Source organism: Cygnus olor, chromosome 3, assembly GCF_009769625.2.
Source record: "Cygnus olor isolate bCygOlo1 chromosome 3, bCygOlo1.pri.v2, whole genome shotgun sequence".
In the NCBI taxonomy this organism is placed as follows: domain Eukaryota; kingdom Metazoa; phylum Chordata; class Aves; order Anseriformes; family Anatidae; genus Cygnus; species Cygnus olor.
The window spans coordinates 60033877-60048495 of record NC_049171.1 but is presented as its reverse complement, the minus strand read 5'-3'; the positions used below and the strand labels follow the sequence as shown (position 1 = coordinate 60048495).

At 40.8% G+C, this 14619-nt stretch overlaps 1 protein-coding gene across 11 annotated transcripts in view; it reads right to left on the bottom strand.

Moving 5' to 3' along the window:
• The window catches only part of EYA4 (EYA transcriptional coactivator and phosphatase 4), a 157988-nt gene extending 148244 nt beyond the window's left edge, over window positions 1-9744 (bottom strand). For 4 of the 11 annotated variants that reach the window (XM_040552733.1, XM_040552737.1, XM_040552743.1 and 1 more), the window contains exon 1: window positions 9325-9744. The gene's annotated coding sequence lies outside the window, so the exon portion shown is untranslated. Of the gene's footprint in view, window positions 1-7811; window positions 8104-8663; window positions 8808-9324 lie in introns of those variants that run through there. The other 7 variants (XM_040552736.1, XM_040552738.1, XM_040552735.1 and 4 more) reach the window with 4 other exon arrangements.
• Between the last annotated feature and the right edge of the window lie 4875 nt (window positions 9745-14619).

The window sequence follows — 14619 nt, the reverse complement described above, 5'->3', positions numbered from 1 at the left end:
AAAAAGAAGCACATCCTCCAGTAAAAGCAATCAGCAGTTTTATACATCAAATTAACCCAGAGAATCCAACCATTTGTGAAAATGAAAGCTGTGACAGCATGCTATCTATACATCTTATTTGTTTTTAAAAATCACGCCACACTTTCAATGCTGTATTCACCAGTCTCATGCTTCAATGAGTATGCAATGCTAGCTATAGAAGAAATCCAAACAATAGCTAGGCTTCCTCAGAACATCTGGGTGCAGGAAGGAGCAGGCAGCTCGCCCATGCCTCCCAGCTGGCAGCATCCCCCCGGTTGCTCCTGCACCCACCTTGGGTGTTTTCATACCCAAGGTAAGGACAATCACTACTCATCCAATCTTGACAGCAGCACCAAGCCTGTCAAATTAAAATGAAACAATCAGAAAGCAATGAATGAAAAGGAGCAAAACTCTTATGTTCCATCTTTGTACATCACAAAGAAAATGTTAAAACAATATTAAAAGTGCCATGCAGTCTACGTTTTTGACACTGCCTTTTCCCTACTTAGATTTTTGCTAGTTGTGGTCAAATTATGATCATTCACTGGAAGACATGCTGTTCAATTGTTTAATTATTCCTATGGTCTTCTCCATTTTTCTAGCTTCCTTTCTAAAGCTAGAAGAGGTTGCAGCTCTCCAACAGTAGATGCACCCATACTACCTATGCAGATGATGTCACTCCTCTTGCTCCATGCAGTTCTTCGTTTAAACAGTTATCATTCCTTTTTTGTCTCTGACACTAATCTGATCATTTGCCATGGCCTCTAGGTTTGTTTGTTTCTTTGTTTCTTTTTTTTTTTTTTTCTATTTAAATAAACCGCTGATTTATACTGAAGCACAAACTGTCTGCTTGTTCTGAGTTTACTGAACAAGCTAGAAGACTCTATCAGCACTCTGCTCTCTTTGTTGTTTACTCTTCCCTCAATCTTTGTAGTAGCAGTACTGCAGTCTATTGACAGAAGTACAACATACTTTGCAAGAAATTCTCTCTTAGGTCAGTAAATGATCTAATAAAAGACACCACTTCACACAATCTTACTAGTTTTTGTATCACCTGTAAAACAGTAGTTAGTTTTGATTTGATGACTAACCCCTGAAAGGCTCTGTGTAATAGTGCCCTCCTTTAAGATTCATTAGCAAGTAAGTATTTTTGAACTCTATATTTAATTTCCTTTTTAATCCATTTCATTTATGTTGAGTTGGTTTTGTATCCTTCAGGTTTATTAAGCAAAAAGTCATGTCAAGTCAAAAACCTTACAGAACTGTATTACATCACCACTCTTATCTCTAGAACTTGTACTCACATCAAAAATAATATTGCTAGTTTGGCATGATCAAGTTTTCATAAGCCTGTGATGCGGTATACTATGCACATTTCAGTGTTATATGTGAACAACTTACAAAAGGCATTTGGAACGTGATAGCATGTAAGTTAATACTTTGTGACAGTGGAGACTAATAAAAAATCATTGCCATAAATTAAGCACTTGTCTACAGTGACAGCTAAGTAATGGCCATATTTTAGAAATTATTCAACCTCTTTCCACAGGAATAGTGGTAAAAGAACACAACCAGCTGTGAATGCTATAGGCTTTGGAGATGATGTTTTCCTGCTAGTGCATTTTATGCTAGTGCATTTACACTCTGCCTCTCCCTCGTGAGCGCTGCTTTTGGGCACCAGTGTCTAGATCTGGAAAGTTTATGTATTCTGGTATCACATCTGATTTCCTGCATTCCTCTGAGAACATCACAGCCATCCCCTTCACAGATACCTAAACTTTCTCCATTGTTTTAACCTGCACGTATAGCAAATTATTTGCAGTAACTTTAATTTTAGTTAAGAACACATTTATGACAACTTTTGATTAAGTATCAAGTGATCGCTTTTATAGACAATGTTTTCATTCTGAAAAATTCCACCTATTCCACAGACTTGACCCCGCACTTCAGTTAATAGAGGTGGCAGATTAGGTAACCAAGGCTGTGGTTCCACAAGTATTTCTGCAGCACCAGTGCCAGTTTCAGCAGCGTGGGTGCTGCCACTCATTCCGACCTTTGCATCGTGCCAGCACAGCTGTTTGTGAACCATGGTGAGGAACGGATCCAGCTTAAACGAGTGGTCAGCAGAGGAGGGGTAAGGGCTGCTTAAGAAGCACTGCCACCGAATGAGAAACCACAGCTTCACACTCTTCCGTGCTCTGCCAAAGAAAATGGATAGACATAGAAACTTCAGGTACAGTCAGCCACGCACATGAACTAGTCGCAGCTTACTGGTATCACTGCTTGTACCAACCAAGGCCCCTAGTGAACTGGCACCATGAAAACAAAGGAAACAGATGCTCCTCTTCCTACAGACCCTACAGTCTATCTACTGGAGTCTTAGCCCTGATTTGACAGCATCTCTTTAGCTACAGTTGAAATCATGGACTCCCTGAATGTAGATTTAAGACTACAAGCAGGGTAGTTTCACAACAACTGTCAAGGATTAAGCTCCTTCTGTTTCATTTGTGTCTTAAACCAAAAATCTGCTGACTACTCAGCTAGTCCTTGGAGAAATTAGAGTATAGTTTAATCACAGAATTGGAAAGCAAGCCAAATCATATCTAAATAGCTAACAGAAATGTTTAGGAAATACACAGCTGGCCATTTAAGGTGAAAGATGCTATTTTCTCATTGCAGTTGACTACCAGCAATACTGCTGCACTGCAAGCTCAGCATGCTTTGAACAAAAAATGCTTCTCAGAAGGTGCAATAACCAAATTAACATGAACATTACTACAGCTCCTTCTACCACACCAGATTAAGGTTGTGGGGTGGGAAGACATGTGGGATGGCTCAGTGGAAAAGCATTTGAATCTTTCCACTCTGGAAACCTACCACAGTTCCAAATCTTGCCTCAGGGTAACCTGAAAATTTTATTTTGGAGACCCTTTCCCAGAATACCATTACTCAGTTTGTAAAACCTCTGTGCTGTTCAGCCCCGTTAGTTTCCAGCTCCTTAGCTCTCTGTATTAAGATGACCAGAACAGGAACATTAGACTGACTCTGAGCTGCACTGCTAGAACTTGGCAGGGGAAATGTGCATAATCTGTCTGAGCTATGCCTGTTTTTGTGAAACCATGTCTGCGCTGGGACACTCAGGAGAGTTGGAAGAAAGACCTCACATATAGTGTGACGTCAGTATGCATAAGCTGAAGCATACCGAGTCTTGTTTAGTTGCTCTCACGTGGGAGCACGGTGACCTTCATTTTCTGCAGTTCTCTGGGAATATACTGCAGTAAATAAAAAGGAACATCCAGGTGGGATTTAACATGTTAAACTGACTTCACACCTTTCATTGAATAGACTTAGCATTCATGAAATGTCCCTGAGTAAATGCAATCTGGCTGTTCAGTTCCATGAGCAACAAAGTTGCCTAAAAGGAATTAAAAGAATGTAGTCAATTGACAACATTTCTAACAGAATCACTTTCAGGAATAAAACTAATGCAAAAGATATTTCTGTGGTCATTTATAAAGTGTTATTAAAAAAATATATACATATATATTCTAACACAGGAGTATGAAAATGCCTTAAAAGGGGGGGAATAAAAGCAAAACATGAATGTATGATTTTGACTTTTTTACCTAGCCCTCCTCTATTTTTCTCTAAGCATTGTGGGATTACTCCTCTGTGCATGTGATCTCACACATACAAAGTATACTACAATACCCGAAAAAATAACAGACTGCTCTAAGAATAGAGGACTAGATACTCATCTGGCATAATGTGAGACCGCTCCAGTAATTTCAACATTCCTACTTCAATTTGCAACAGCAAAGGATCTGGCACAAAACATCAAGCTAAGTTTCCAATTACCTCATGCACCAGCATTGATTTCAATAGTTACATACACATAGTCATAGAGAAGAATTATTTGAAAAGTTGCAAACTCAGCTCTGTATTTCTTTTATTTTTGTGGGTTAAATCAGACCCTTCGTGGTATTTTAATGTAGGTTTTTGTGGTTTAATTATGTATGTGTCAAGAGCAGAATACTTGCTGTGTCTACCCAGTTTTTTAAAAAAAGCAGCGGTAATTCTTTATGCTGCTGACAATGTCAACTTACACTGAGTCACGTCGCAATAGTAGTAAATTTTAATGTTGCCAAAAAACGTAGTATGTATTAACTTAAATGAGTAGTAAAAAGTTATCACCTATATGAGAGTTAGTCTTCCATAAGTGAATAATTTGCATATGGGAGGTCTTTTTGCAGTTTGCTGCTCCAAATCAGTCAAATTGTATAGTTCAGGAGGCAACCCCAGTGCAGAGACACAGTATTCAGTCGGCCCAGACAGACTCTGTTCTTCAGAGACAGCACTTAAATTACATACAATTAAACAACCCTACACATGTTATTCATTGTGCTGTACTTCTGTGGACAGCTGCTTAAGGAAAAATTGCCAATTATTCGTTTTATTCTAGAAAAGGGACACAGACCCTCACAAGAATTTAGGCACAGAAAACCTCCAAAATCTGGCTTTTAAAAATTCATTGTAGTAACAGTCCATATCAGAATTTAGTCCAGTACCTGAGTGTAATAGCTTAAGACGAAATATATACTAATCTCACTGGGATATGAATCTCTGAAAGTTCTGAAGATAATCACTTCTTATGGTAATCTTCCCTTATGGTGAAGAAATTTAAAACAAATAGAAAATAAAATGCTTAAACATTAGTATTCCTCAGACAGCCATTAGCATTTGATATTTTGCTCAAAAATCTGACAGCTAGCATATAGACAGCCCTGTGAGTGAGATTACCCAGTGATGCATTTTGATATAGGGTAATCAATCATCAAAGTAATTTTACTTTTTACTATTAAAGCAAAAGGTGGGCCACCTATTCATCACATTTCTTGGGCTTAGAGATGCTAAGAAGAAACCACTTTAAAATATTTTTCACCAGGGTCCCATAATACAGGCATCCCAAAAGGAATCCTTCTGGCAATATTACAACCTACAATGTGGACTGAAATGTAAGTTTTATTGCCTTTTCAAATAAATTTTATTCTTTACTTGACAGATAAGCACTCTTCATATCAGTTCCTTTGCACTGCAAAGTGCATCCAAGTTCCTTTAAGCACTTCTGATTTAATGATAGATTTAGTAACAGTGCAACACAGAAGTGTGGACTTCGCCAAAAAAAAAAAAAAGGTTCATAAAAATCTGATTTCTGTACAGTAACATCTAAAATGTCACCTAATACACATAAGTAGAACAGAAAGTTTTTAATGTATATTGTAGCGCATTGTAGCGGATAGGTCAAACATCTACTGACTTTAAAAGCAAGTAAAGAGAATTTATTTTTAATAACCATTTTTATTTAATTTCAAAAAGAGTAGCAGCTTATGCCTTCAGCAGAACCCTGCTCTGAAATCTCAGGGGTGATTAAAGGGCCATGCCAAAGCTGAATGGTTTCAAATATCAAACTATACTATTATGTCAGGGCCAGCAAGATCAATTAGCGCTTTTCAATGACAGAAAGGTTAAGTTGAACACACATTTACACAATATTTAAATATAAAAAAGGAAAATATCACATATTAACTTAATACTACATATTAGAAGTTTACTTGTAAACCTCTTAATTGATGGACAAGTATCAAAACTTTTCTTCCACTTGCACAACATAAACACTGCTTTTCTCAAGCAAAATGGCAAGAAGATTATGGATATGTCAGACAGCAGAAATAACATTGGATTCACAAGTAAAAAGTAAGACCTAAAGCAGAGAAGTGTTTCTGCTACCAGACCTGGTTTAGTGCTGAAATTTCATAAAGCTTTAAAAAACACTTGATAAACTCAACAGATGTCTCTCAGTCTGACACTCCTGTGTTTGCATTCTTTTTGCAAATCCTGACAATACTAAAAATGAATGAGAATGAATAAGTAAACCACTCATAAGTAAACCATGTTCAACTGAAAGACAAATAGAAAACCATTATTAAAACAAGATAAACAAGAAAAAAATACAAATACTTATCTGTAAATTAATTCATCTTAAATCTGGAAAACAAGCAAGTGTACAGCTTCTGCAATTAAAAGCCATACAAGAACACTCATGACAGGAAGCAAAGGAACTTACATTTCAGCTCCCGGTATCATAAGGATACTCACTGGAAGCACAGGTATGTTAGAAGTTAATCTGATACCTGTTAATCTAAGTGTTGCCACAGTAAACATAGCTTGAACAAAGTAGCATACTATGATATCAAATAAAGTCAGTATAAAATTAAAAGAAAAGTGTAGGAGATGAAGAAAACTTAAGAAAAATGCACACTGTTGAAAACAGTGATTTAGATTGAAATTGTATTATTTTGAGTAAAAGCAAAGCAAGATTACTTTTGTTTGACGATAGATTTGAAAATGTTTCTTTTTAAAGCCCACTTTATTTATTTCTTCAAGGAGTGATTTGAAATATTTACTACCAGACAGTACCTAATTTTAGGTTTTAAGTGCTTTAACAGCTCTATGAAATATGATCAGCAGCTGCAATATAGAAGTATGCTGAATAAACTCTCCTTATAAAAAGGGAGACCTGTTTTACCCCGAGTTCATAAAATCCTTACTTTCAAGAAAGAAAAAGATAACACATAAAAACTTCACAGTTACGTCCTACAGCGTTTGACAGAAATTCCAGGAATTTCTTTCTTCTTTATGAATTAACTTTCATATTTAATAGAGGAAAAAGTAGTTTAAATTTTAACACTTGAAGATTGTATTGAACATTATGCAACTCCGCCAGGTCATCATGGAACCAGGTACGTTTCCCATACCAAGTTCCAGTGCTTAACATTGATTAATTCTAGGACTAAAAAGTAGAACGCGATATATGAAAGTCACATAAAGTTTAAACAGTAGCTCTGAAAGCTTGCATCAGAGGCTAAAAATATGCAACAGGATACTATCTATAGCTGGATTTCTAGTTGCCTTGTTTGAAACATTTTAACTGGAAACTGCAGTTACCTGGGAACTGACCAGTTTTGTACTCATTAAATTCCTTGTTTAGAATTTATCAGTTGCATTGGCATTATCCATGAGGCAGAATAAATTTCTACTGCAAAGTGTTGCGAAGCCAGTAATACACACAAATCCTGCAAGAATAACCTTCAACTAAACTCATTAGCAGTACAGCCATATATACATAACTATTTATAGGTGCATATGCATTATCTGAACAAAGGTACCTAAAAGGTTAGTCAACATATTCCTCTTTTAGTTTTATTAAATTTGATTGAAGACCACTTGGTAACGCAAATACCAGAAACTTCAAAAGAAAACAGGAAGAACCGTTTAAGATGTAGCCCAGCTAATGTTAGATGTCAAAACAGACAGGAAGAAGATAGAGAAACGTCAATCTGTATTTCCACTTACTCACAATCTGATACATAGTGTAAGTGTGCAAACATTTGTAACTCGGCAGCATTTTTGAGAAATACTGGCAGGAAAAAGGCAAACCCATGGTAATTTTAGGAAACTGCTTTTTGAGCGTTAAGGAAATGAAACAATGAAAGAACCCCAGCTTTAATACAAGGTACAGTCTTCAAAAAATAAACAAATAAATATTGAGGTCAGACCAAAAAAAAATATTTACTCCACGGTGAGAGAAGATGCTTGCTTTGCATACCTCACTGTAGCTCTAAACTGCTGGTTAGTTTACCTCGGATACAGTTTCTAGTCTTAGCAATTCTTTTCTGGTGTCCCACGCCCGCAAATAAAACCTCGGAGAACTGAAAACACTGGTTTCTTACTGTTCTAGCACGATTTCGTGCTCAGATTCGAGCCAGCAGAGGCGCTCCCCGGGGTTGGGCAGGCGTGCGTCCCGGGAGCGTTGCAAGCAGCAGACACTTCACATCGCCACTTGCTGGGTCCCGGCGGCCCCCCGAGCGCCCCGCTCCAAGTCCTGCTCGCGGGATAGCGGCAGGGCAGCGGCGCGCCTCCCTGGCGCTGAGCAGCCCTCGCACAAACACGGGTGAAACTTTAGACGCCGGTGACCGCTGGGCGCGGGGTCCCGCTGGCCTTGCGGGGGCTGCTCCCCTCGGCCGCAGTGACAGCCCGGAGGGGCAGCTCAGCGGCCGGCAGCCCTCGGGGTTTGGGCACGGAGAACGGTGCCGGTGGCTCCCCTCGGGCACCCCCCGTGCCTGCTGCCGGCGAGCTCAGCGCCTGGCGCTGCCGACGAGCGGGCGGGCGCCCCCCGGTAGGGGCCGGCTGCCCTCTGCCGCTCCCCGTGCCCCGCTCCGGGGGCTGCGGGAGGCTCGGGCCGGGAGCAGTGCGGTGGCAGCCGGTGGAAGGGGGGCCAGGGCGGAGCGGCAGGGGCTGGCAGCCGCGGAGGGGCCGGCCGGGTGGGGAGGAAGGCAGCCGGCTCGCACCGGAGGGAGGATTTCTGCCGCTCGGCTCGCCCGGTGCCCGGGGCCACAGCCCGAGCCGGCTCCGCGGCCCCTTCCCACGGCGCTTGTTTCGCGGCAACGTTTTGTTTTGTCGGAAAACAATGCTAAATGAGCCCTAAACGCAAGCACACGCTCACACCCATCCGCACGGACACGGGCACATGCGACAGCGAAGCGGCTCCCGGCACCTCTGAGGGGCGGGAGGGAGACACTCACCTTCTCGTAGCCGCCGGGATATGCCGCTACCTTTATTTTATGGCCGCTCCTTATTTATTTATTCTCGTCCCTTCTCCGAGCCGAGGTTCCCCTTTTGCACTGTTCCTCTGGCAAAACCAGGACATCCCCCCTACAAGTCCCCGTCCCCCCCCCACCCCCCCACCCCCCCCACACAAATAAAGCGCAACTCGGAGCAAAACGGGAGGGGAGACTTGGGGCGGGTGGGGGAGACGGAGGAGGAGGCTGGTGCGGGAGAAGCCAAACACTCTTCGCACTTCAGCGAGCGCAACCAGTTGCCTCTCACGCAACAGGCACGTAAGAAAGTTTCCCTGGCAAGGGACGGGACCTTGCTAAGGAAAGGTAACCCCCTCCCTGCCGAAAAGCCCGGTCCCGAAAGCGGGGAGGTGCGGGGCGAGGAGCGCAGCCCCGGACGCTGCCGTGCACTTGTGCCGGTAGGCGCCGGCCCGGCTGCCCCGCTGCTACCGCCCGCCCCGGCACGGCACGGCACGGCTCGGCACGGCACGGCACGGTTCGGCAAAGCACTGTAGAGCCCGGGGGCTGCTCCGTCCTGCCGTGCCCTGACCCCGCACCTTCACTGTGCCCGCGGAGCGTTGATGGGAGCAGAGGAAGGAAAGGGAGCTGAGGGGCCTGGGGCACTGACCCACTTGAGTCCGGGTACCAAAGCCAGCAGTTCACTTCTCCCGTCTGTCCCCTCTTGTTTGTTCTACAAAGAACCACCACAGTAAAGCGGTTCTGGCTTCTTGGGACGGTTGGTTCTCTTTGAAGGCTGACCGAGCACCACAGAGTACCCTTTTACAGGATGCGTTTGTCTCCCTCCTCTCAAGCTCGTCAGTGCGGATGGAGACACTTCCTGCTTGGAAGCTGAAGGCTCTTTTCTGCTGGAAGTTCAAAAGCTGTGTTTGGTCCTCTTTGCTACCCAGTGTGGATAAGGGGAGGAAAATCCCTGCCTAGTCACTTTTCACACTCTTACCATCAACCGTGTATTTCCTCTTGGGTTTCACTGGGTGGATTGGCTGGCTCTTGTTCAACCAGTTGCATCACCCTCTTTCTATCAAGTAATTTTGCTCTTCAAAGGGATAAAGTCAAAAATTCAGAAGATGAATCAGAAGTTAGGCCCTATAGCTGGAGAGAATGACAGCAACATTCAGAGAAATGCCATGATCTTCAGAAGAAGCACGTCAGAAGCTTCTGAGCTCAGTGAATCACATGAAATGGGGGGGGGGGGGGGGGGGGGGGCGGGAATTGCATACTGCTAAAGACTCTTTCCTACCTGCCTTCCATTTGCTCGGTCTTGCATTCAATGATACTATTCAAAGCATAACTTGACTGAAGCTGTCTGCCTTTGAATTTTATGATTTGCGTCCAGTGAATTGTACTGACAATGGTCATCTTCCTCCTAAATAATTTCAGACTTCAGATGACTAAAACTTCATGAAAACAAGTCTATAAAAACCTTGTATTTGCTGTCTTGGGAGAGTCGTCACTCAGAAAGAGAACAGACTTGGAAAAATCTTTGACCTACACAAATACAGCTAGAAAAACATTTAAACTCAAAAAGCCCCCAAAAGCCAACCTTCAAATTGACATAGCCTAGGACAAGCCAGAAAAAAAAAAAAAAAAAAAAAAAAAAAAAAAAAAAAAGTGAATTTTGAAACTGGATGTTTAGAGAGCAACTGGCAGGGGGAAGAACTCAGATTTGCAGAAAATAATTGCAATTGACAGCCCTGCTACAGAGTACCAGTTGTGACTCACACCAGCACCCATCTTGCTAACAGACTCCTTCTGTAGGAAAACGTGCTAACAGCCCATTCCTTTAGAGAGGACTTTTGTGAACAGCAGCGCTCTAATATGAGGCACTTGAACACGATAATGAAGGTTTTCTGAAGTCTGGTTTCCTTCCACTTTACTTCAATGAAGCAAATTCCTGCTACAGGGAACTGTCACCAAGTAACCTGGCTTGTTTTAATGTTTTAATAGACATACCACTTTAAAGCAAACTTTTAACCATCTGTTGCACCCCCTCTTAAAATGTAAGATGCAGGTGACTTAACAAGATTACGCATAATTTTTGTTGATATAACCAGTTTCAGATTGAGGAGGGGTGGGAGAACCTCACTGCTGTTACCTGGCACAAGGTAAATCTCCCATTAAAGGGCCTAGACTTGCTGTCATTGAACATCATTGCTCTTTTGCTATAGATTTCGCTGAAAGCAGGCAGGGTCCCATACAAAATCAATGGGCCTTTGGCCTGGGACAGGTGCGCTGAAGGAAGTCCTGCAGAAACTGTTATCATAAATGCACACTAATTTTTGGCAGTGGTTTATTGTAAATATGACTTTTCTGGGTAGTAATTAGATGATGATTTTGGTTACATTGGTGCCATTGGGCTGAAGAAAATTCCAGTGCTTAATGGAAGTGATCTCAGTAGGCTCCAAGTCCAAAATCTAGTGCAATGCACTGGGTCTTATAAATGACTCTGTGTGACCATATAGAGCCCTGCGTGGAGAAGGTCATGCTAGAAATAGTTCTAGCAGAGCCCAAGGAAGGGCTGTAGGATCCACTTTTACACAAGAATAGAAGAATAATACCTTATCCATTTAAAGCTACAGGAGAATGTAAGTAGGCAGGATGTAATTATCTAGACTGGTATTTGGCCAGGAACTCCTACACTTGCAAAAAGTACCATAGGGTGTTTAATGACTGCAAGTGTTCGATATTCTTGGTTTTACCTCTTATATAAAGACAGCATTTGTGATCATATATACTTCATGCTTGTTCAATACTGAGTCAGCAGAAGAATTTTGCCCTGTACAAATACCACTTCATACAGTAACTTGGAATTTCCTTGCAGGTTTTCCATGCAAGTATCATAGGCCCAACCCTCCTTACCTTGTGAAGGCTAATGAGATTACAGCCATAAATAGTATGGTTCCAGATAATCATGTTTGCACGTTATTACAAACAGTAAGGTTTAGAATCTTTATAAATAATTTTGAAACAAAACCAATATGCTTTTAGATTGCATCTCAGTAACAAAAGGGTCTTTTTTGTTGTTGTTTAGTTGATTGATATTTCTTTTTCTTTTTAAGGAATTATACTTAGACACTCTAAGATAATCGAGTGACCGACTGCTACTATTTTGGCAATGTATCATTATTATGATTTGTTTAAGTGTCTATCATATGTTGAATCTAGCTTATGTACCTGTTGCAAATTTTATTTTACAAAAGTAAGGCTTTGAAATATGGCTGTTAATTTTCAGGATCAAGAATGAAATCCACAAGTGTGTTAATTAGGCTAAGTTTGTGGATCTGTATACTTAAGGTTGTTATTGGTGCTTCGTGGCTTTATAGTCATAAAAAGAAAGAATGAATGGGGGTTCTTTTGCCATGGTTATCAGATTTCAGGTTTAAAAAGAAAGTGACCCACCCTTTTCAGTAATTTGACATCCAGGGTTCAGCTGTGGGTTCAAAAGCAGGTTACAACTGGCTAGTCATTGTGAGTTTGAAGTGCCAACTGTGCCCTTAAGTATGTTATATAACCTATTTTTGAGTTTCAGTTTTCAAGTACGCCATCATTTAAGTGTTATTTAGATTTCCGTATTTATTTTCTTTTAAATCCAAACAAACCTGACCTCAATCACAAGGTTTCATGTCTCCAAATAGCTGAGCTTTTCTAATATTTTATTTTGAGTGCCTACGTTCAATACTTCATCACATAGATATGTGCTGTGGATGGTGCCAAACACAGTGCCGGGGTGTCCTCAATTATCTTCAGTGCTTACCAGGAGAGGGCTCTGCTCTGCATCCCATACACAGAAAAAAGTCTCACTGATAGTAGTGGAAGTTTTGTCTTTAAAGCTTGCCTGAAATAAAGCTGGCTAGGTGCAAAGGAAAACCTGTATTTTCCAGTTGGCTGTGCAGGCAGAATGAGGTGTGCCTAATAATTTTTATTTTGTATTCTGCAATTATACCAGGATCTTTCTTTCCTTCCTGGGAGAGACCTACTCTCTCCTTGCAGCAAGACACCATTCCTTCACACTTCATGGAAATTTCATGGATGTAATATATGGAGCTTACCCAGAAAAGTTTCTGGGTCATCTATTTTTATGATGAGCCACACCTTCCTTGTCACCATGGGACACAAAAGCTATGCCTACATTAATCAGGGCTAGCACACAGATCTGTTAGCTTGGCTATTGGTGTGCTTTTTGCTCTCATCAACCAGCGTTCTAAAAAATGCCCTGGTGACGTTCAGGGTGCAGCACAGGCCAAAGACCAGTCCCAGTGCTTTGTCTGATGCAACCATCCTGTGTTGGAGAATATGAGGGTTTTAATATAATTTTAATAACGATGAGAGTTTTAGCCTTAAAGAAACACTGCTGTGGCAGATGGCCTCAGGGCTGAGTAATCCCTGGACCATTTACATGTGCAGGTGTAGCCCGAAAGTCACTCTTAGACCTGCTACAGAGACAGACAGCATTGTGTCATGTTGCTGGGGAGGTGGGAGAGCTGTCAGGGCTGGTAGCACCTCACCTCCAGGGCCTCAGCACGCTGGGAGGTCTGCGGGTGTGCCCTGGACTCATCCATGTTTATTCTGGCAGTTGAGTCTTGTTGCAGATTTCACATCATCACAAATAAAATAAAGAGCAATCCTTGAGTGATCTATAAAAATGTGAACATTTATATCTGTTTCATTAGACATTAGTTCTGCAGCACAGTGTAATTCCCTTGTACTTGCTTTTTAATTGATTTCATGTTAAATGTAGTTTCCTGACTTTCTGATTACTTCTAGGAATTTTCAGCCATTTTTTAAGCTTTCTCTTTGTTATTTACATACATTTACAACAGAATAACTTTGGTATGGCCACCTCACTATTTCTGTAAATCTATTTAAGACACCGTCAAATTCTGCCAGACATAAAACCTAGCATTTTGAAAATAGTTACATATCTAGGTAATATAAATCAAAGACATGATATAATCATGTTACTGTTGCTAATCAGAAATGATCTATGTAAGTGAGCACTGGTGTTTATTACTCAGTTATCAGGCAAGTTTTGTTTTCTGGTGAAACCAATAGCAAAACATTCATCAGTTTCATTGTCAGCAGGATTGAGCTAGTTATGCAATAAACTCAAATATAAATTCATGCCAAGAATTTTTTTACTACACTGTAACATCATATTGTTGCTGTATTGCATTATAATGTAATAACATATATTCAGTAAGGCATAATTGACCATTAGCTTTTTCACGTCTTTGATAGAAATAAAAATGTCATTGCAAAGTGATGCTACAAATGACATTATATATTACTGTTACACTAAAAATAACCTTGTTTCTTCCAGAAACCTGATTGAATTAAGTTCTCCTAGTAGTATAAGATTAAATGAAGCTCAGGCAATTTCACTCATTTATTTGCAGGTGGTGTGCAATAGAGGAAGGAAACACAGAAAAACTATAAAATGAAAAGCAGAGATTCCAAAAAAATGATGTCAAAGAGTGTTTTTGGAAGAAACTGTTTTATTTCAAAGTACAAGTTCCTTTCTCCTGTTAAAGTGTTATATTCAAAGTCTTGAGACATTTCTGAAATTGTAAGATACAGTTCCAAAAATTTATATCGATTTAGGCTGCTATTTTATTTTTAGCACTTAGAGTATGGTAACAGGCAGAAAGCAGTGCACAGCATTCAGGGACGCCTGCCATTCTTTTTCAGAAAGTATTACAAAGTTGTTTTTCATTGGGATATTCCTGACCAGACTTTTCAGATGTTAGTTACTCTGAGGATTTAATCCTGAATCTCAGAGATACAAATTAGAAATAAACTGTTTAGGTTATTTTAAGGACATTTAAACAACAGTCCTAGGGGGTCTGTTTTTCACGTGTCTGTGAGCTAATCTTGAGGGCAGGCTCAGTGTTAAGTCATTCTTTAT